Raw genomic sequence first — 20869 nt, forward strand, 5'->3', positions numbered from 1 at the left:
GATGAGCCTTAGCATCTGTTCTTCTGGGCATCCAGACCATTTGCAGATTCTTAAAAGCAAAAGCCATGACATACTCTTTTCAGAAATTACTGGATGTCTTCCAGGGATTGAGTCAATTAGTGAAACAGGCCCTTGATGTATTTCTGATATGATGCTGCAAGAAGAATAGGTTAACAGCTTGTCCATTCACTCTAAAGCTACTCTCCCTTCTTCTGTCCTAACTCCACCAGCAGAATTCCCCTGGGGAAGGGGTTGGAGAAGTCAGTCCTTCTAGTACATGACAAGTTGAAAAAATAGTTCTGGGTAGTGCTGACAGCCTAGATGCTCTTTAGACTTGCATTAGAACAAGGTCTTCTGACTTGGAAAACAAATCAAACTTTTAACAAGGCAAAACTGCAAGCAAAATCTCTGCATAAAATCCTGGTGGCATTTTCTAGCTAGTAAAACTAGAACCTTACATTTTATAGCTGCAAAGGAAAGTATTCAACAGCTGTATGGGAATGAAGCCAAAGCTTTGTGACAAAGATTGTCACTCCTTCACTGTCCAGCCAAGCTTTACCCATGGAGCTCTTTGACAGTATTGCTTTTAGCCTTTAGTAAATCTCACACAGAAAGAGCCCACCTTATCCGTTGCCGTTAATATCCAGGCAGGCAGGAGAGTCCATGCTGACAGATTATCTATTGCTAATCTTCTCCAAATGAAGGCTCAGAATTTCTCCTGGACAGCAGAATTGAAGGTTTTACTAAGCAATGCACAGAGCTCTGCACTTTCATCACTGCTGAGGTGTTGTTGGACATGTAATATTTCATACTACTGCCAAGTCTGGGAAAAAGAGAGTACGATCCCTAAATGTGAGAAGCAGCTTTCAGTGACTGCAAAGTTTTCACTTCATTACTTGCTGTAGCAGTTTTGACTGTTCATCCTGGGCCATAGTCACTTCGGGGGTACAAGAAAGTGGAAACTAGTGTGACAGGAATGGAGACATAATGCCAAAGTTTATCAGAATCTGCTTCCCATCCCTGTCCAGATCCCTCTTGAGAAAGTCAAGGAAAGAGAGATGGCAAAGCAATGTGAGTCTGTGTAAATCTCCTCGTCACTGGTGGTGCAGGGTCAGTGTGCACGTGGCATAAGCCAGTCAAGCTCTACCTCGATGTGCCTCAAAATGGGAAGTGGACAGGAATAAGTCAAAGCACTTCTCAGTGCTTGGCCTGGATGCAAGTCCATTAATCAAGCTCCTTTTTGATCTTTTTTTCCCATTTCATTAAGTTGGTCTTCCAAAGACATTTTGTCTCTTTCCATTTTCCCCCTTTTAATCATGTGAGTGACAACAGCTCTAAGATGGATGTGTTTACAGCCTAGAGCTGGGCTGGTGTCTCAAATTTCTCTTGCTGCAGACAATTGCATGACTTCACCCACTGGTCACACCGCAGCAGAAGGCCAAGGGGCTGCCAGCCAGCAATGTCCAGCAGCGTGCAGGAGTGGCTGTCCCCAGTTCACTGGCACCTGAAGAGATGAAATGCAGCAAGGCATACAGAGGCAGCATACCTCTGGCAAGAGGAAAACCACAGGGAGCAGGTTGGGGATGGACTGTGCCTGTGTGAGTCTCCACCCTCCAGTTCATGCATCTGGAGAGACTGAGCAGGCTCAGATGCACGTGGGTGAATTTGCACCATACCTGGCTAGCCACAGTCTGGCACATGTGTACACTCACAGTGTGTGTCACACCCTTCCCCAGGGCACTTCAATGTGGAGTTAAGTCTTGCTCCTGGTCTCTGCAGGACAGCCCTATCATCTATTTCTGATGTCCGAGGCAAAGAGAGGGAAACAAACCCCCTTCTGAACAGACCACTGTGGGCCTAGCTCGGTGAGCATCAGTATCACAGCCTTGCTTTCTCCAGGCTTGAAATTTTGACGTGACAGAAGGGTAACTCCTGCTGTTTTACAGCAGTTTTACAGCAACTCCTGTTGTTTTACAGACTGCTTCATTGCAACTCTAGAGAAAGGTGAAATGCCCATCTTCATTTTAACTTCATAAATACTCTGCTGTTATGTGGGCTGAGGATATTGACAGTACCTGATCTTGCTTCTGCTTTCCTGAGGCATATGATGAATTTCTGGCTTCTGGCTTTACCTGCTGAAGGTCTGAAATTTGCTGTAAGGTGTTGTACAGTGCACTGTGGCTACCAGCATTTGGTATGTGGGGTCTGCCACCCATCCCAGCACACACAGCCCAGCCCTGGTCACCAGCCAGTCCCAAGGACAGGACCCAAAAGCCCAAGTTTTTCCTGACCCAACATTGCTTACTTGTCCCAGACAACACCAGAGGTGGGTTTCACTGTTTCAGAGTCCTTTAGAGATTTAGCAAGGCAAATCAAGTTGACTATTGCCATCCCAGTTTGGGAAAAAGAAGATAATTTTATAAAGGGCACTGCTTTTCTCCCGCCTCTTTCTTTAGAAATGTCCTCTAAAGCAATTTCACATTTCAAGTAGTTTAGGAATGCTCAGATTTCATCTCTGTTTTCAGACTCTTCTGCCACACTGAGGGAATAGGGTGAAGGTTGGTTGGCAATGAGCCACACTCAGACAACTGAGGCATGGATTTTTGCTGCCTCCAATAGATTTCCCCATCCCCAGTTTCCCCATGGCAATTTCCCGATTTCCCCATGCCGACCTACATATTTCTAAGAATGAATAGAGAATTACTTCCCTATGAGGCATGATCTTGAGACAATTTTTTTACTTGACTTTTTCCTGGTAATTTTGTGATCAGATATGTGGACTGGTTGTGTGTTTCACCACCATAGTTCAATATGAATTGCCACCTCAGGAGCACACTACTCAGGAGCTGGTCTCATAACTAACTTTCTGAATATTTTTCTCTTCCTGAAGCAGGGTTGGAACTCTTGCAGTGCCCACTTCTTAGACAATCCCAGGCCAAATGCACATTTTAATGGATGTCACACAAATGCAGAAGATAAACCATGTCATATTATCAAATGGCTCAATGTCTACTCTTTCCAATACTAGTTCTAATGCTGCATGTGGTGTGTGAAAATATGAAACAACCACAGAGAACAGAAACCAAAACTCCCTGCAGACGTACGCTAGTCAAAAGGCCAAATCTGAGATGCAGCTCTGAACACCCTTCTCTCTCAGATTCTGTTACAAGAACAATACTTTAAACAATAGGAGAAACACCTGTGATTTCACCTGATAAACTTCATCCTTTGCCCTGGGAATTTAAAGTGGTCACAGCTTGCATGGTAGAAGGAGGTTCTAACAGGTATTACAAAAGAGATTTTTTCCTACTCTGTTCTTTCCTTGCAGAAAAGCTGTTGCAAAAAGTTAATAAAAGAAAACTGAAACTGCACAAGTAGGTGAAAAAAGTAATGGAAAGGAAAGGGGTGCCTGGAGTCAAAGATCTGCAGGGCTGCATGGTTCTTCATAGATCTTTCCTCCACCATTGTGCAGAACCATCAGCTCCACCTCTGAGGGCAGCTAAAAGTGTTTATAAACCATTTTGGTACTAGAGAACACAAAACTCAAACAGAGAAGAGATCAAATCCCAGCATGAAAATCCTTGATAGCACACTGTGATTAAAGTAAGCATGTATATTAAAATGTACCTAATTCCAAATTGTTGTACATGTCAACAAATTATAGACACCCTGCTGATAATGTCTCTCCAGTGCCCCTGTAACAAATTGTAATTTATAATTCGAAAGAACACTGTCATTTCCAATCTGATCTCCTCCAAGTTTCCTTTTCATATCCAGAGCATAAAATGAGAAGTATTTAAATCTGGGAGGGCTGAGGGTGGGTTTTTTTGTGCACTTTCTCATCTTTGCTTTAGATACCCAAATCATAATTGCTTTGCAAATGGAGCTTTTTACATCATTAAAATAAGTGGGGCCCATAACAATGCTGCTTCTAGTAGGAATGCCACAAAAAATGAGAAGTGATGCTCAATATTTTGAGGTTCAGATGAGCCAGGCAAACAACAGCTCTAGAAGCAAAGAATTTGACTGCTGTGTCTTTGCATCCTGTAATTACAACCTTTCCCAGGGATCTTTCCACAGAAAAGTCTGGTGTCCACACCCCAGCCTCTGCTTTTGAGGAAGGGGCTGATGGGACTGAAGTGGAGTATATTTGCCCCAGAGCTTATGAGGCAGGGGGAGACAGTCACTTTCACCTCAGCTGAGCCAGGCATCTTCAAAGCAATTGATGGCAACCTTCCTGCTGCAATGGCTGCGCTATATTTCTGGTACTCAGGTCACCTTGCTCAGGTAATTTTATGTTATCTCTGTACTCACAGTGCTCTATTATAGAATCATTATTCAATCACAGCATGCCCTAAGTTGGAAGGGGCCCACAATGGTCATTAATTGAGTCTAGCTCCTGGCCCTGCACAGGTCAACCCAAAGAATCACACTGTGTTCCTGAGAGCTTCTTGAAAAGCTTCTTGAACTCTGTCAGGTTTGGTGCTGCAACCATGTCCTTGGGGAGCCTATTCCAGTGCCCAGCCACCTTCTGGGTGAAGAAACTTTTCCTAACCTCCCCAGACAGAGCTTCATAGCATTCCCTCACGTCGTACAGCTGGTGGCCAGAGAGAAGGAGACCTACTCCCCCTTCCCCTTGTGAGGAAGCTGTAGACTGGTATGAGTTTTCCCTTCAATCTCCTCTAGGTTGAATAAACCAAGGTCTATGTAGATGTTCCCACGGAAATCTAATTTCCTGATTTGGGAGAACAAAAATGGAAGCCAGACTTAAACTTTTCTGGAATTTACTCCGTTATTATTTACTCTGTTGTTATACTTAGTTATGCATCAGCTTTGCAAAAACTCGGCTGAATCTGCAATTACACCCCACAGCCTCTCCAAGGACAAAAAACCAAACCAGAATCTTAAACTAGCCTTTGAAATTTCTGCCTTCTTCAAGGGTTTGGCAGGGCTAGGTCTTGCTTGTGAAATGTACCAGTCTCCCAGTGCAGGACCACTCATTTGTTACCACCTTCTCCTCTAGGACTGTGGAAGGTTTAAAATGATCAGGGAAGTCCATCAATATATTTTTTCCCCCAGCATTAATTTCCTGTTCTCTTTTAATGGGAAAAGGTACCTGAACAAAGCACAGTGAATGATTTGCCTGGTGTGCCTTCCCACATTATTGTAAAATATAATCAGATCAGAAGCTATTCAGGGTGGGTTAATACCAAGCAAAAGCTGAGGTTTACTGTGGAGAGTATCCAATAGAAATTTCCTTTTTCTCACCACAATTTTATTGGGATTAAAATCATATTCATCAGCACTTTTGCAACTATTTTTCACTGACATTGCAACTGATGTTTTCTCTTACTATTTTAAACAGCTTGATCAATTACCAAGCACAGTAAGTTTCCAGTAATTCCATCTGTGTTATAAGAAGGAAGGTGTTTTATTAAGGTTTGGAAATTTCTGTTTACCACAGACATATGTTCAACACAGCCCTTCCAAGAGTTTTGGAGCCACAGTTGTTAATTTTCATCTTCCTTGGAAGGATGCCTGGTCATAACTGAGGTTCTTTTGCTTGTTGCACTCTTGCTCCATGTAAGGAATAACACTGCTTGTATAGTTTTGTGAAAAATGAAAGTTTGGAAAGGAATGGAAGGAGAGTGAGGTGGTGAGCAGGAGCAGGGCATCCACTGCAAGGAAAGGGAGAAAGCTTAGCTACTTTTTTAATGCAAAAATATCCTGGTGCTTCCCCTGTAGAGCTTGTTTCTAAGCATCTGAAGTAGCCTGTTTAGGAATGTTGCTTCTCAGTGGCCACATGGATAAAATGTGAAAGCGTGTGACATTATTTCCCCTTACCACCAGCAGCAGCGGGCAAATGCCTGGTTTCACTTCTGCTGTCCAGATGGAGGGAGCCAGGTTTCCCTTCCATCTCTGTGCATCAGACTATATGGTTAAGGTAGTTACACGGGGCATCTGAAGGTGTCCAGCTGTCCTCCGGTCTTCTAGCTTGTGTAAGGTGATACTCACAGTTGGGTCAGGCTTCAGGACAACTTCAGCGTGAGACCAAGTTTAAGCCAGAAGGTTTGAATGCATGCTGGGCTTCTGGCTTCCCACCACATTCTCCTGGATGTTGAAATATTTATGGGGAAAACAATCTTATGAGCTGAAAAAAAGAGCTAATGAGCTACAAAACCGCTGATTGCTGTAAGGACTCATCCTCCTCTGGTGGACTTGAGTTTCTCCCACTTACTTGCAGAGATAAGCTTTCTGGAATGGAAATGACTGCAGTCCAGTATTTCACTTGTTTGATGGAATGGAAATAAACACCTCGCAGCCAGTAGCTCTTTCCAGCATTCATTCTGTCATTATTGTCCTTTCCAGTTCGGAAGGGTGAAGTGTTGTGACATAAATGCTGTGAGATTTTCCTTAAATCTCCAATCTATATTTCCTTCCCAAGTCACAATACTTTCCAAATTTTACATGCTATCCCCTATTTTTTCCTTTTACTTTTTCATCTTCTTTTTTTCTTTCCTTTTCCCATTTATCTTTTTTCTTTTTCTTTTTTTTTTTTTCACAGTGTCAGTAAAATGTTCTTTTGATTGATAGCAGAACTCAGACTCCATCAAGGTTCAAGCCACAAATTCCCTGTGGCAGCCAAAACCACTGAGTGAGGGAGCCCAGCTTGGAAGGATTTAGGGGAGAGCAGTTCTGGGAACTCAGATTTGGGATGCTTGGAAGATGCTGGGAATGTGATCCAACTCAGTTTAGGGCTTTCAAGATGTCATGAATTGTACTTCAGAGGAGGCAAGGTGGAGCATCATTGATTCTGGTAGGCTGGTGGATTAAAAAAATGGAATTGTTTTACATACCACTCTGAGATGCAATCCTAAAGCTAAGAAATCCCATTTGAGGATCAGTTCAGAAAGTCTTTCATATCATTAAAACTGTCCAGGTGGTTACCTTTCCCTAAGAACCAAGGATGTTTCTCTGGCAGCTTTGCCATAGTTCTGCTGGCTACCAGATCATTCTGCACCAATTTTCTCTGAAACGATACAGTGGCAGCCAGTGTGAGCAGAGAAACCCCCATCTCTACAGTGAGTGAACATATGAGTCCTGTCTGAAAAGAACAGGATCCAACACCTGTCTTTTAAGAGGAGTTGATGTGGTCAGAAGCAAACTGGAACAAAATGGGGCTGTTGAAGACCGCAAGTACCTCCAGCTGTCACTGCTGACACAGCTGCTGGAAGAATGACAAGTCCTTATGGCTTTAGGGCAAAACCTCACTCACACGTACCTTCTGCTTGGAGTGGGAGGCAACATGGGTGGTGGGTGAGGGTCCTTTTGAAGCTGGCCCTTGTAGGAGCAGCCAGCACCAGCCTGGCCACCAGAGCCATGCCATGGGCAAACCCCTGTCTCTAGCCTTCCCCACATCTTGACAGGGAGCTGCCACTGCACACAGTCCTCACACCCCTGTGCAGCTCGGCGCAAAAAGAAAAGTAGGGGAATACTTGGAACATTTGGACTGTCTGGCATCCCAAGGATTTCCTTTCTAGCATTTGAAATGTCATTCCCTTTTGAAAGATTTGTTATTTGAGAAAAAATAAAAAAACATTTGGAAACATTTTTAAAAGGTCAAAATCAAAATAAAGATTTGGAAAATAGAGAATCCAGTCACTCAGTGTGAAGTGTTCATTTCCTTTGAAATGGTTATGTATCATTTTTCTTTTCTTCCAGGACTTCAACATTTCTTCTTTCCTGGTCAGAAAAGAATGTCAGATCCTGACAGTCCTTATAGGGCTGGAGGAGCCTCTCCGACCCAGCCCTTGTGTGCACACATCATTCATATCAGGAATGGACCCTTGGACCATAAACCAGTTGAGCAATTTGCTTCCAAAATGAAACCACCACCAGAGTAGAAAAAGATGCTGAGAACAAAAGTTATTGTTTCATTCTTAAAGAAAATCAGTGCTGAAAATGGCTTCCACTGTATTCCATTTCCTACAGCTTTGTCATTTGAGAACAAAAATTCTATCCTCTCTCTCTTCCACAAGCTTGACCTAAAGCTTTTCTTTCTCTCAGTTAGGTGTCACCTGAATTATATCAGTTTTACACTTCCTCTCTGACTTTGCTTGTGGGGGCCACAGAGCAGGGGCACATTTGTTAGCCACTTTCCAAAGCACAGCAGGCTACTGCTCCCTGATGCAGGCACTATACCAGTACAGATAATAAACAAAGGGGAATATGCCAACTCATACAAGAGTTAGAACTTTGAAGTTTTCTCTCACTGTTTTTCTCATTGCAATGTTAATGGAGTTATTTAGAAGTTAATGTGTTTCACCCTTGCTGCTCACTAAATATCCTTGACTCAGCAGAGATGTAGAGCTGCTGAACACACTTAAAGCAAAGAGAAATTGGTTGTCAAACAGATGCAGAATATTATTACTAATTTCTTGCTTTTCATCATTCCTCTCCAGTCAAGGAAAAAAAAAAATCAAATCACTGAAGTCTGAAACTCATAACAAAACTTATGGCATTTTGATTCAGAAATAAAGGAGAAAGCCTGTGTCTGCAATCATCCAGCAATTTGTCCTTTAGCCTAAATGTGTTTGTTGTCCTTGGCATTAAATTTAAGACATCTCTATTTCAAAAGTGAACCTCTGACAAGCAGGGATTTCTAAGGTATTGTTGGTGCCCTCTCTCTGACCCCGTGGAGGCAACAATCTGGGATATCTCTTGGTTTCACTGACCAGGCTATTGGCAAATACAGGCTTAATTACCCAGCCTTTATTCTCACTGTGCATCTGATACACCAAATGTGTTGAAACCACAACAAATATTTTGATCCTACCATAGTGCAGGTTTCACAGTGATGCTCCCTGAGTGTCAGGGGTGCTGCCAGGAAGAATTTTAGCTTTGCAGACCCCATGCATTCACCTTCACTCCCTTGCCTAAATATAGGTGCCTAAGGACAGGCACGCTGTGGGGCTGGGGGGTAAAACAGCAGACCTACAGGTGACCCACAGCTTCCCACGCTCACGTCTAGGGACCACACAATATACACTTCTGCACCTTAGGGAGAGGCCTGTGTTTAGGCATCTGAATCCTACGTCTAGGAAGCAGCAGGCACCAACACTCAGGTGTTTGCCTAGAGCTACATCCCTCCCCCACTTGAGGATGGGATGAGTCTTTTCACGAAACCTGCCAATTTCTTTTCTTTGCGCAGGAAATCCACCCAGCTGTGCTGCAGGTGCTGGGGACCCCCTGTCGAGGAGAATGCTGTGACCACCACACAGGTGAACATTGAGGTTCTTCATGGTTGTGTGGCAAAATTATTTGGAAATATTAATTTCTTTGCAAGGAAATATTTTAGCCAATTAAGATGGGGAGAACAGAGGGAAATAATTCTGTTTGTTCTAAGATAAATATCAGGTTGACAAATTTCTTTAACACTGACTAGCATGCATTTCTTTCCCATTTTAGTTTTGAGGTCTGCTAAAAACCTTGTGACTCCACATTCATTCCTCATAGTGATGTTAAAGGCAAGCACTGCTGCAGGCTGAAACCTCACCCAGCCAAAAATTATGGAAAGTCTCCTATGAACATCAGTAAGGGCAAGATTTTACCCCTAATTTTTGTAATCAAAATATTTCCACGGACTCTAGCTCTCCAGCATATGTTTGTTAGCTGGACTAGATCAGGCACCACAGCAAAAATTCAGACAAGTTGCTCTGGGATCTTAAAGTGGGGCAGAAATACCCACAAAGATCACATGCTTGCACAGGGATGCTACAAGGGGATTTTACAGCAGTAAAGCTCTAAAAAGCTGCAGGAGGCTCTCAGGAATAGAAGTGGTTCTGGAGGAGGTCAGAGGAGGGCAAGGTGAACATATTTCTCTAAACTGCATGAGACTGCAGCTTGAAACTCGGTGAAAGTTCGGGGCTGGGCTGCCTTTATCCAAACCAGATTTCCCAGATTCACTCTCAGTGTGCGGGATTATTTTTCAGTTATTATTTCCTAGCTTTCCTGTTGCTGTATGTAATCATTCCAAGGAATGCTCAGCTATTTTCAAAACTCTGTGCTTAATAAGCAAGGTGGATTTTTGAGGAGGCCATGACTTTGTCTGCACCAACATGCAGTGCAGCATAGCTGGAATAGGTCTGGGAGTGGGTCAGTGCTGAGGACCCACCTCACATCACTCAGCTCTCCTCCAGCCTGGTTCAGATGCCCATGAAGATGTGGCACATGCTCCAAGGACTCTCAGGAACCCTTCTCAGCCTCATTTTAGCTGCCAATCTGAGTTCCCTGAGGCCAGTCTGCAGTACAAATCTTTGCAGATTGTGCATGGGGAAGGCAGATACCTCAAAAACATACTCCTGCTGCAGCTGAATGCTGGTGTCAGCCCAGCCCATTACAGGTTTCTGTAATGCAGGGACAGCAGAGTAACTTCCCTCTTTGCCCCCATTACAGCAGACAGAACCACAGTGATCCTAGGCACAGCCACACTGCTCAGGAAGTGTCAGTGGCAGCAGAAGTGAAATGAGCCTGCAGGGCTGGATGTGGCTGCTATTAGGACATTAACTGTATTCAGCTCCACAAGCTGAATTTTTTTCAACAAGCCACAGCAAACCATGCTGATCCAACCCATCCAAAACATCTGTGAGTACAGAAAGTAGTGTGCAGGAAGTGATCAACAATTAGTTAAACATTAAGCTGTCATTGTTAAGAAAGGGAGAGGAAAAAAGCTCCTTTCCAGCAGCCTCTCCCAGATCAGTGCTAACAAGCCTAGCTGAAAAGGCAGCAGCTCAGCTTGCACTCAGGTGCTGAGAGCTACCTGCTGGGATGTGAGTAACACCCACCAGGATGCTTGCAGTTCATCCAGCTTGGAAAAACATAAATCATCTAATCTCTCCACTGAGCTAGAAGGGAGTCAGTAGTTCAGGCTCATTTTAATTGTAATTTATAGGACTATTCCTGTCTGGAGGAGCAGGCACCAAAGAGGGAAGACACTGCAGCCCTGTCCTCTCTGTGATCACTGAACCATCGCTACCCCTACAGGGATGACAGATGCAGTTAGTTCAGTGGAAGATGGAGCTGTCATGCAAGAGCACAGTACTGCCCAAATGAAGCACTGTCAGCTCTTAGGGACAAGTTTGCCATCTTTGAGGACAATTCTCGCAGTGCTGGGTGTTCTGCTTGCCATCTATCTTCCGAAATCAAAGCAGCAGAAGTGTATTAGGGCCATTCCATTTCTTGAGCTCAGCTGTTGCAATCTCATGGGAAACATTGTGAGAGCAAAATGCTCCAATTCAAGAATGCAAATGAAGAGAAATGTGAATTTGTTGTTTAAAAAAAAGTTTAATTTACACAACTACCTTTGGGGTGAGAAGTAGACTAACACTTGGTGATTTTGTGTGAGTTGCAATATTTAAATAGCACACTCTAAGGCTATCTAAGCTCTTCTCTCTTTCCAATCTCTCCTCTAAATTAAGTCATTACTTCGTTTGTGCTTGTGGTCTCCTTGTCCAGGAATGGATTCTCATCCCTGAAAAATGTTCCGAATCTTTATCTTGAATGACCTGAAATATTTTCCAGGATTCATAAAAACATAGCTCCTCCATTTAAGATGGGATATGCTGAGTTGGAAGGGAGCCGTCAGGATCACCGAGTCCAGCTCCTGGCCCTGTGCATGACACCCCAAGAGTCACACCCTGTGCCTGAGAGCAGTGTCCAAACTCTTCTTGAACTCTGTCAGGCTGGTGCTGTCACCACTTCCCTGGGGAGCCTGTTCCAGTGCCCAACCACCCACCAAAAGGTGAAAAACTTTTCCCTGATACCTATCCTAAACCTCCTCTGACTCAGCTTCACGCTGTTTCCTCAAGTCCTCTCACTGGTCACGAGAGTGAAGAGATCAGTACCTCCCTTCTGCTTCCCCTCGTGAGGATGCTGACGACCACAATGAGGTCTCTCCTCAGTCTCCTCTTCTCCAAGCTGAACAAACCAAGTGACCTCAGCCACTCCTTGTACAGCTTCCTCCTTCTTTCCCTTCTTGAATACTGGGATGATGTTCACCAGCTTCCAGTCAGCTGGTACCTCTGCGAATTCCCAAGACCACACAGAAATCACCTGTGGAAATTGCTCTTGTGCATTAGTGTTTCAGATGGTTTACCTGTAAGGATATTTTTGGCAATGGTCAGCAAAATGCTAAACATTGCCAAAATGTTTACTTACATAAACCTTGTGGATGGACAATGCTTGGCTGCAAATGAGAGCAGTAAGAAAGTGGAAAGAATTGTAACATTTCTGCTATTAGTCAGACCCCTGAAGAGCAAAGAGCATCACGAAGAAGAAAAAAAAAGCACTGGAAATTAAATTAAGCAAACTTTGCTGAAAATGCAATCTGTAGTTGCAGATGGAAAGAATATGATACATTACCAGAAATGGCCAACCTTTTCCAGGTTCATTGCAGTCAACCCTTCAGCAGATTTGCAACTTCAGTCTTCTTGTTTCCTGAAATGCAGCATGTCACTGCTCCAAGCTTCTGATCAGAGTAATGCCATTCTCCTGCTGGCTGGTGGCAACAGTCCCCCCTGGCCTCCAGGATCCTGTAGGCAGCTGACTTCAAGCCCATGCAAGTGTTTCCCCAGCAGCACCATGACCATAAGTGCAAAGTATGTGAAGAAGGAATCACAGATGTAAACAGTCTGCTCAGCTTGATGAAGGAATACAAACATTTTCCTTTGGCTCTCACTGACTTCTTACAGCCAGCATTTCACCACCTCTCTGAATTTTTGTATCACTTTTGTGTCTTGCAATGCTGGATACAGCTCCACTATAAGCAGGGACTCTGTACAGTCATGCAGCTCTGTGTATGACACACTTGCAGGGGAGCATGGGGGCCTCACAGGGCAGAGCTTTGAGGGAAACCTAGAGGGGTGGTGCAGGTCCCTTAAGTCCCAGAAAACTCATGGCTAGTGTTTTGTGCACCAGTCACATGGATGTGTAGGAAAATGGATGAGCAGTTGAAGATTCAGGCTGACAGCACCATGGACTTTGGTCTTGCACCTCCACCGGGAGGAGGTGCCTGCCCAGAAAGGTCTTGCTGCCGGGCTGGGAGGTGAATTTAGCTGTGTGAATCAGATAAACAGCAGTTTTCTCTACACTAATCCCTTGAAGTTTTAGTAGTTAGCAGTTTACAGATTCACTGGGTTTTGGTTCAAGGTATTTTAGCTATTTTTTAATTGGTTTTTTGCATCCCTCTGTTGCTCTTCTCCTTAGCTCATGATGGGAGATGAAGCCCAAGTACTGAGGCTGAAAGCTGTTTATTCTGATCCAAGTCTTGCTCTCAGGCCTGCCAGGATAAAATTAGTGACTAATTTAAGCATGAGCAAAATCAGGACTGTTCTCTTGTCCTTTCTGACCAAGGGTGGCAGAGAAGGCCAGCAGCTCCCTGGGCTGTGTGAGCAGAAGCACAGCCTGCAGATTAAGGGAAGTGGCTGCTTTTTCCACTCAGCACTGAACAGACCACATGCAGAATACCACGTGGAATTTTGAAGTTTCCAATGCTAGGAACACATCAATAAGCTGAAGAAATTTCAGTGGAAGGCCTCTGGTATGGTCTGGACTAAAACACTTACCTTGTGAGTCGAAGCTGAGTGATCTGGGTTTGCTCAGCCTGGAGAAGAGAGTTTCAGTGAGATGTGAGAGCAGCCCCCCGTACCTTCTTGTGTCTAATTTGTGAAGGAAGGTATGGGTGACCAGGTTGGCTAGGGGATAGCTGTGGTCTGTGACATCAGTGTTACAGTCCCCAGCCATCTGACTTCCCTCCATGCTCATGCCATTACTGGACATCATTAAGGAACCTGGCCTGCCAGAGTGCTTGGGCCTACTTGGCTCTCAGCAAGGAACACGTTCCTCACCCCTGCCCTGAAGAAAACATCACATTTCAAAAGCGTTCATATAACTCAGCATTTCCTTGATAGAAGATACTAAATTCAGAACAAGTCTTTGTAAACACTGGATTCATAGTGAGACTTAAGAGAGATGGGGGTGCTGGAGCTCTTTTGGTGATTGCTGCACTCCATAGATTTCTAAAGGGCTTGCTATAGTACCTCGAAGTGCCAGACAGGGTGTTTAGTGTAGGTCTGCATTTCAATAGCTTTCTAGTTTCAGTGTTGTATTTATAAAATGGAAAATGAACTACAGTTGTAGAAACTACTTACTACAGGAAACTTAGCTGTGACTTGCAGAAGGCAAGGGAGGCCTGGACCTGGAATAGGATGTCTCAATCACAGAGAAAAATGATTTGTCTTGAAAAGCACAGCATTAGAGTTGCCCCATATCACCAGTGTGTGCTGTACTGGCAGTTCAGAGCAGACACGAACTCATCCTGGCCAGCCATGGTCTGGCTGTAACGTAGATACCCACCTCAGAATGTTCTGGCTCTGTTAGGGCTTTGCACTTTCCACACTTGGCCCTTTCTCCTACTTCATATATTTGGGAGGACTATTTAAAACATGGATGAGGGAGTAGTTTTCTGGCAGTGGCATTAGCAGGAGCTGTGTACTTTGGAATGCCTTCTCAGAACAGGCTAAACAGTGAAACCACTGAAACCCCAAACCATGCTGAAGACTTTTCATTTCTTGATGGATTTTTTTCCCTGTCCCCAACATCTTGGAAATAGCAAGGCTTAGGAATGCAAAATTATTTTTCATGTAAGATATTAAGGACCTTTGCAATGTTCTTTAGGGAAAAAAAATTCTGATGATGCTTCCATGCTTTGAAAGGTTTATTGGTGGGGGATGGGGTGGAAAGAGCAAATATCGGTGTGTGAACAACGTGTGGATTACAAAAAGGGGAAATATAAATTGGGTTAAATATTTTTTCTTATCTCTGTCTTACTGCACTTTTGTGCTCTTTCCAGCTCAGCAGGACTTTTAGCTAGCTCAGATGTTGCCTCAGAGACCCATAAAAGTTCTACAGCCCAGAAAAAGCTCCATAAAATAAGTAAAACCTCCCAGTGTGAAGTTCTGCCTCCCTCCCTCAGCAATTAACTCTTCTTCCTCCCACTTGCATAGAAGTTGGCTTTCCACACACTGGATGCCAAGTTTTCTGATACTTCTTTTTCTCACCAACCTCCAGGAAAAGACAATGGATTTTTAACCATCCCGTCCTTGGACAGTCTTCTCATCTCCAAATCTTTCCTGGGACAGCTGCAGTCTGCTATGGGCCTGTCCCAATTTTATTGGCCACTGAAGGACACTCAAATCTCCTTGCTTTCAACTTTCTCCTGTGGGAATATGTCTTAACCATACCTAAATATCTTCCTCTTTCTTACTACCATCTGTGCTACCAGCTTAGAGAGAAACTCTCTGGCCACTGGAAGCAAAGTTCTAGTGAAGGTCTTGGCATTTGGCGGCTCTTTTGCCTTGTGTCAGGCACATAGAGAGGTTACAGTAAAACAAAGTCCATTGGTCTCAGGTAGCTCCCACATCTCCCTGTGACACAACCCCAGCACTGCCCTAGCTCACATCTCTCTTTCGTTAATGGCACACCTCCAAAAGGTCTCTTTTAACGCCCACATTCACCTTCTTAATTTGTTTTGTGCCCCTTTTATTTTCTGGAGGATGAGAAAGCATTTTTACCCTCCATTTCCTTTTCCTGCAGCTCTAGATTATAGTTACTTACTGTCTGAGCATGTTTGCTCAGAAACTCTGGAAGCACAGCACAGTTTGTTTCAAAGACCATTTGCGAGTGGAAAATATCAAATGTTGGTAGTGGTGCCAACATTTATTATATGGAGTTTCCCCTGTAGCTGGTTCATATGAAGCATTCATCATACAGCATTGAAAAAAAAGCATGTGATTGATTGACTGGCTGTTTTCAGGAACAGTAGAGTCTGTTCTGTAGCTGGCTCCCAGCCCCTCGACAGCTGGCTAGCTTCTGCTAGCTTCATAGGGACAAACTGGATAAGCAAATTCATGTGTCTGAATGTGACTACTCAAGCTCTGTACAAAAAGCTGACAGCTCTGGAATACAAGTCTAAGCAAGCAGGACATATTCAGATGTGGATGCACCATTCCTTGAGTTCTTCCTGGAATTCAAGAGCAGGTTCAGCTGTCCATGTCAATGCAGACATCAACTAGACCATCCACACATCAAGGGGGAGCCAAATGTAAACCTGGCATTGCTCTGTTGGCGTCTCTGTGGATCCATTTCCTACCTAAGTGCAAGAACTGCAATTTATCTGAGGGTTGACTGTTTCTGTCAAACCATGCCTGTATATTCTGGCGTGCATTATTTCCCATTAGATCTATTCAGATCTTGAAGGAGAACCACTTCCCAGTTCAACATCATAAAACACAAAGCAACATAACAGTAGCCAAATAAACATTTCTCATAAAATAGGGAAACACAGCAATAGTTTGCATGAAGAGAGGGCCACATTAGCTGTGTGACTAAAGCAGATGCCTAGAATAAGTCAGGAAGGGGGAAAATGGCAAGCAGACCCTTATGTGGCACTGTACATTCTTTTAAAAATATCAATTTCTCTTTAGTCACTTCTGGCCTCGAAGTAATGGCCCTCTCAGGTGAAGCTCGACAGAGGCATCTCTGCTGACCCACAGTGTGAGTTTGTGGTCAGAGCTGCCCTGCTCTCCTGCCAGCACATGGGGGCAGAAACTACAACGTGAGACCGAACAAAAGCATTCAATTTTTTGCATCTGTAAACAGTTAGTTGTCCAATTTTATATCCATTTTAAATTCAAGATCTCTAAGTGTTCTTCTGTGGAGGCTGACAACTGAAATGTAACTATAACTTGTCCCCAGTCCAGTAATGAGTCGATGAACTACTAATTAATGCCCCTTTTTTGAATAGGAAACCTCAGCTTTTCAGAAGGCAGATTTTGCATTTTCAATAAGTGAAAAGGTCTTCTACTGCAATATAGGAAAGGAGGTTTAGGGGGTTTATAGGAAGGGGATTAATCATCTGGTCTGAAGCCTCCAGCTCCAGACTGTCTCCTTGCAGCTGTTGGCAGCTGGCTAACCCACACCCTGATGGCTCAAATGAAGGAGGAAGTTGCAATTCCAGCTGTTAGTTGAGACCCTGGAAAGGACTACAGACCCGTGTGTGAAATGTGTGGAGTCTGTACCAAGTGCCTTTTTACAAAGTTTTTTCAGGCTCAGTGACAACAACAGAAACAAAAGCTTGCAGAAAAGATGCAAGATTGAAAACAAGACCCCATACTGAGGGTCTTTTCCTATAACTGAGCTTCCTAAACAATGCACAAGTCTCTAAGGAGCCGTGAAACTTAGAAACCCATGACCAGATTTTGTCCCATGCTGAGAGATCCCCAAGATATCTGAAATCCAGTCCTGTGAAGCATCAGGAGTCAGTGAGGATTCCAAAGAGTCCCTTTCATACTTCTGTAATTGCATGAAGCAACATTAAGACAAGGATAATATTTATCAGGGGGTTTTCTTGTAGAGGAAAACCCTCAGAGATTGTTCCATTGACATTCTTGCAATCTCCTTTCCTGTTATTCTTTGGCAGAGTGAGAACCCAGGGGATCAAATTGGCATTGGTTTGGTGCACTGCTACGTAATGAAATGTGTTTAACATAAGGACACCTCAGGTTCAGTTGCATGCAAAGGATGAACAAGGACGACTTGGCAAAGTCAGACAAACCCCAGAGGGCACCAGGCCATCGTACCAATTCTTGCCTCTTTTTCTGTTTGGAAAACAAACGTGTTGGTTTTGATGTGGCTGGTGGAAGATAACAGCTGTAGAAAAGTGAAGGCCCACCATGTAGAAGCATGCTCACCTCCACAATAATGGAGCCAACAACCCAAGCCTTGAAGGGAGAGAGGCACATTAGGCAATCTCACTTGTTTCACACAGCAGCTATAAAAAGCTATAAAAATCTCAACATTCTATGTGGTGCAGATATTAACCCACACCGCAACATTTTCACCTCCCAAGTGACACATTACAGGATTATTTCAAGAAAACATTTTTCACAAGCCTGAAACTCTTCTTTGGAGCTTTGACCTCTCATGTGAACAGAATGGTTGTAAAAATGAAAATTTGGATGATGAGAAAGGAAATCTGCAGTTATACACCAAGATGACAGGAACACTCCCCAGCACAGCAAAACTAGACCCCTGTCTTCAGCAGCTTGCTTTCGCTACACAACAAAGATTCCTGAAACAAGAACATTTCCATTGGCAGACTGTGGTCCGTCTCCTTTTGCAAAGGAAGCCAAGGCCTGGGAATCTCAGAAGTTTGAGGGATCACAAAAAGTGCATCACATTTTGATCACTCAATTAACCTCAAGCTGTTTGAAGTAACTGGCAGTACCAAGGGACATTCAGTTTCCTGAGTGCTGTAAAAGGTGAACCAGTGGAAGATTTCCAAATGTCTTCAGAATTTTCCAAGTTGTAAGCATCATAACTCTTCTAATACCCACTTAATGCACTTGTTAGAAACATCAGCATGTCGCTAGAACTCACTAAGAGTTTGCTATATACCATGTGTTTTTCATGTTATATCCTTCAGTGTCATACATTTTTCTCCTCAGATGCAACTCAACTCTCATAAAACATTTTGTCCCTATATCTTATATGCTGTCTCTTTGAAGCAATTTTGTTTTCAGTACAGGTTACTCAAATGTCTTGTGATATAATGATTAATGTATAAAATATTATAATATACTACATAATAAATATAAGAATTCACTAACTGTATGAAAAAATGGCATGTCAGTTACTTTGAGCAACACGGGTCTTTTTCTGGTTTCTGAACCTTTGGTGTTTTAAGGAAAAACAGTCTAAGCAGATTTCTCAGCACAGTATTTCAAAATAATTTTCAGAAGAAAATTTCAAAAGGAAAAAAAAAGCAGACTTTTCTTTGTAATAAAAGCTCCTAAAACATGTTTCTAGTAGGGGAGCTAAAAATCTAGAAAAAGAATATAACTGTAAAATGTAAAATAAGAGCTGCAGCAGCAGTGAAGGTAACTGGGAAATGGTTGGCCAGCCCTGATCTAACATAGACCATTTCTGTGCAAAAAGCAAGCAGTAAAACTAGGAATCACCAGCCTTCCTATCAGAGGAAGATTCCCCATCATCTTGAAAGTTATTCCATGTTTGTTGGTGAGACCAGTTCTGAACCTCTGCAGACTGAGGACCTGCAGAGTACCTGGTAGGAGAGCAAAGGGGCTGCAGCATCACCACGGATGATCTGTGCAGGAGCCAGGCTGATGCTGTACACTGGACAAGACCATCAGCGTGCAGTTTTGCAAGGTAAAGTTTTGGAGCAGGAGAGTACCAAAAAATGAAGAGTAGACGTAATAATACTCCATAATGCTGCTTGAAATGAATGGACAAATCTTCATTCTGGTTTGTTACTTCTCTGTTTTGTTTAGGTTGCACCGCCTAAGGCTGTCGTTGACAATACTATTCATTTTGTAGGTTTTGTTTTTTCTCACATTTAGGGAGAGGAAATTGTAATATACTCAGAGCTTGGAACAATTTTCTCTTGTTTATTCACTGCTGATTAGCAGCATAAACTAAACAGACCTCAGCTGACTTGTATTTACATACTCTGCTGATTCAGTACAGAACAAAAAAATACACAGTGTATGTGCTCTGGGCAGCCTCTCCTGTGTATGCTCTTGCCTTTTAGGCAGTTCTGTCTGTATGGGTCTCCATGGCACAGGTTTGGGCTCTCACCCTGCCCTTCCCTGTGGGAAGGGACTCCCAGTATCTGCTCACATATGTCTGTCGGGCTGCCAGGTGCAGCTGTGCAGATGGCCTCTGCCTTTCTCAGACTGTCCCTCTGCCTTTCTCAAGGTTTTCCCAGCCAAAGAGCAGGGCAGCTGCAACACTCTGAGGAGCCGTTTCGAACAGCCCCTTCCCTCCCCTCCAAAGCTGATCAATGAATTACCTTCCAAGGCAACCTGAAACGATCCTCATCACCCAGTGTGATGGCACGTGTAGTCTGGGAGAAGGTGACTCACTGGTGACTGGCTCCAGCTCATGAGCTTGCCCCAAGCAAGACCTGCAATGCAGGCACCCCTGCTCATCAGGGACACCCACGGGCAGCACAAGGAGGAGTGGTTCTGCAACATGGACCAGGCAAGACAGGAGCCAGCATGAAGACAAAGATGTTGGGTGAGGTGGAGGAGCAGAGAAGATCTGACCTCAGGCCCTCTCCTGTGTTTTATTGCCTCTGTTTTATTCCCTCATGATACTACTCACCAGAGGGAAGGGGGAAATGCTGCTACATTTGTTTTGGAGTTTCTGGCATTAACATCTGCTATGTTTATGCAGGACAGAAATGTGTGGGCAAGGCAGGTTAAATATCTACTAGCAGGCATTGAGCGGGATGATACAGATCATGCCCATGGGTGCCAGGGAGGAACAATAACCTCTGAGCAAAATTGTGAGATATTTTTGGATATACCTTAGATCATACTTTCAAGACACAGTGCTTAAGGAAAGACACTCAGTTCCAAGAAAGAATCTCCAATTAGCAGGATTGGACTAGATGTTTCTCAATGGTCCCTTCCCACCTCAGCCATTCTGTGAATTTATGATTGTTTTTGTCCAATAAATAAATCCACTGTGGAAAATGTGTGGAGATTGAACTTTGTTTTTTGTGAAATTTTCCTTCTTGTTTTATCTGACTGCATAATAGAGTAGTTGGTATCATTCACAGTCTTGTATTCTCCAGGTTGGAGGAAGCTTTGAAGATCAGATCCAGCACACTTGAACCTCAAAGCAAGGCCAGCATCAAAGTTAGATCAGGTTACTCATGTCCCTGTCCAGTCCAGTCACGAGCACCTTCAGGGATGGAGTTTCCCTACCTCTCTGGGCTGCCACCCTG

Source organism: Motacilla alba, chromosome 3 (genome assembly GCF_015832195.1).
Source record: "Motacilla alba alba isolate MOTALB_02 chromosome 3, Motacilla_alba_V1.0_pri, whole genome shotgun sequence".
In the NCBI taxonomy this organism is placed as follows: domain Eukaryota; kingdom Metazoa; phylum Chordata; class Aves; order Passeriformes; family Motacillidae; genus Motacilla; species Motacilla alba.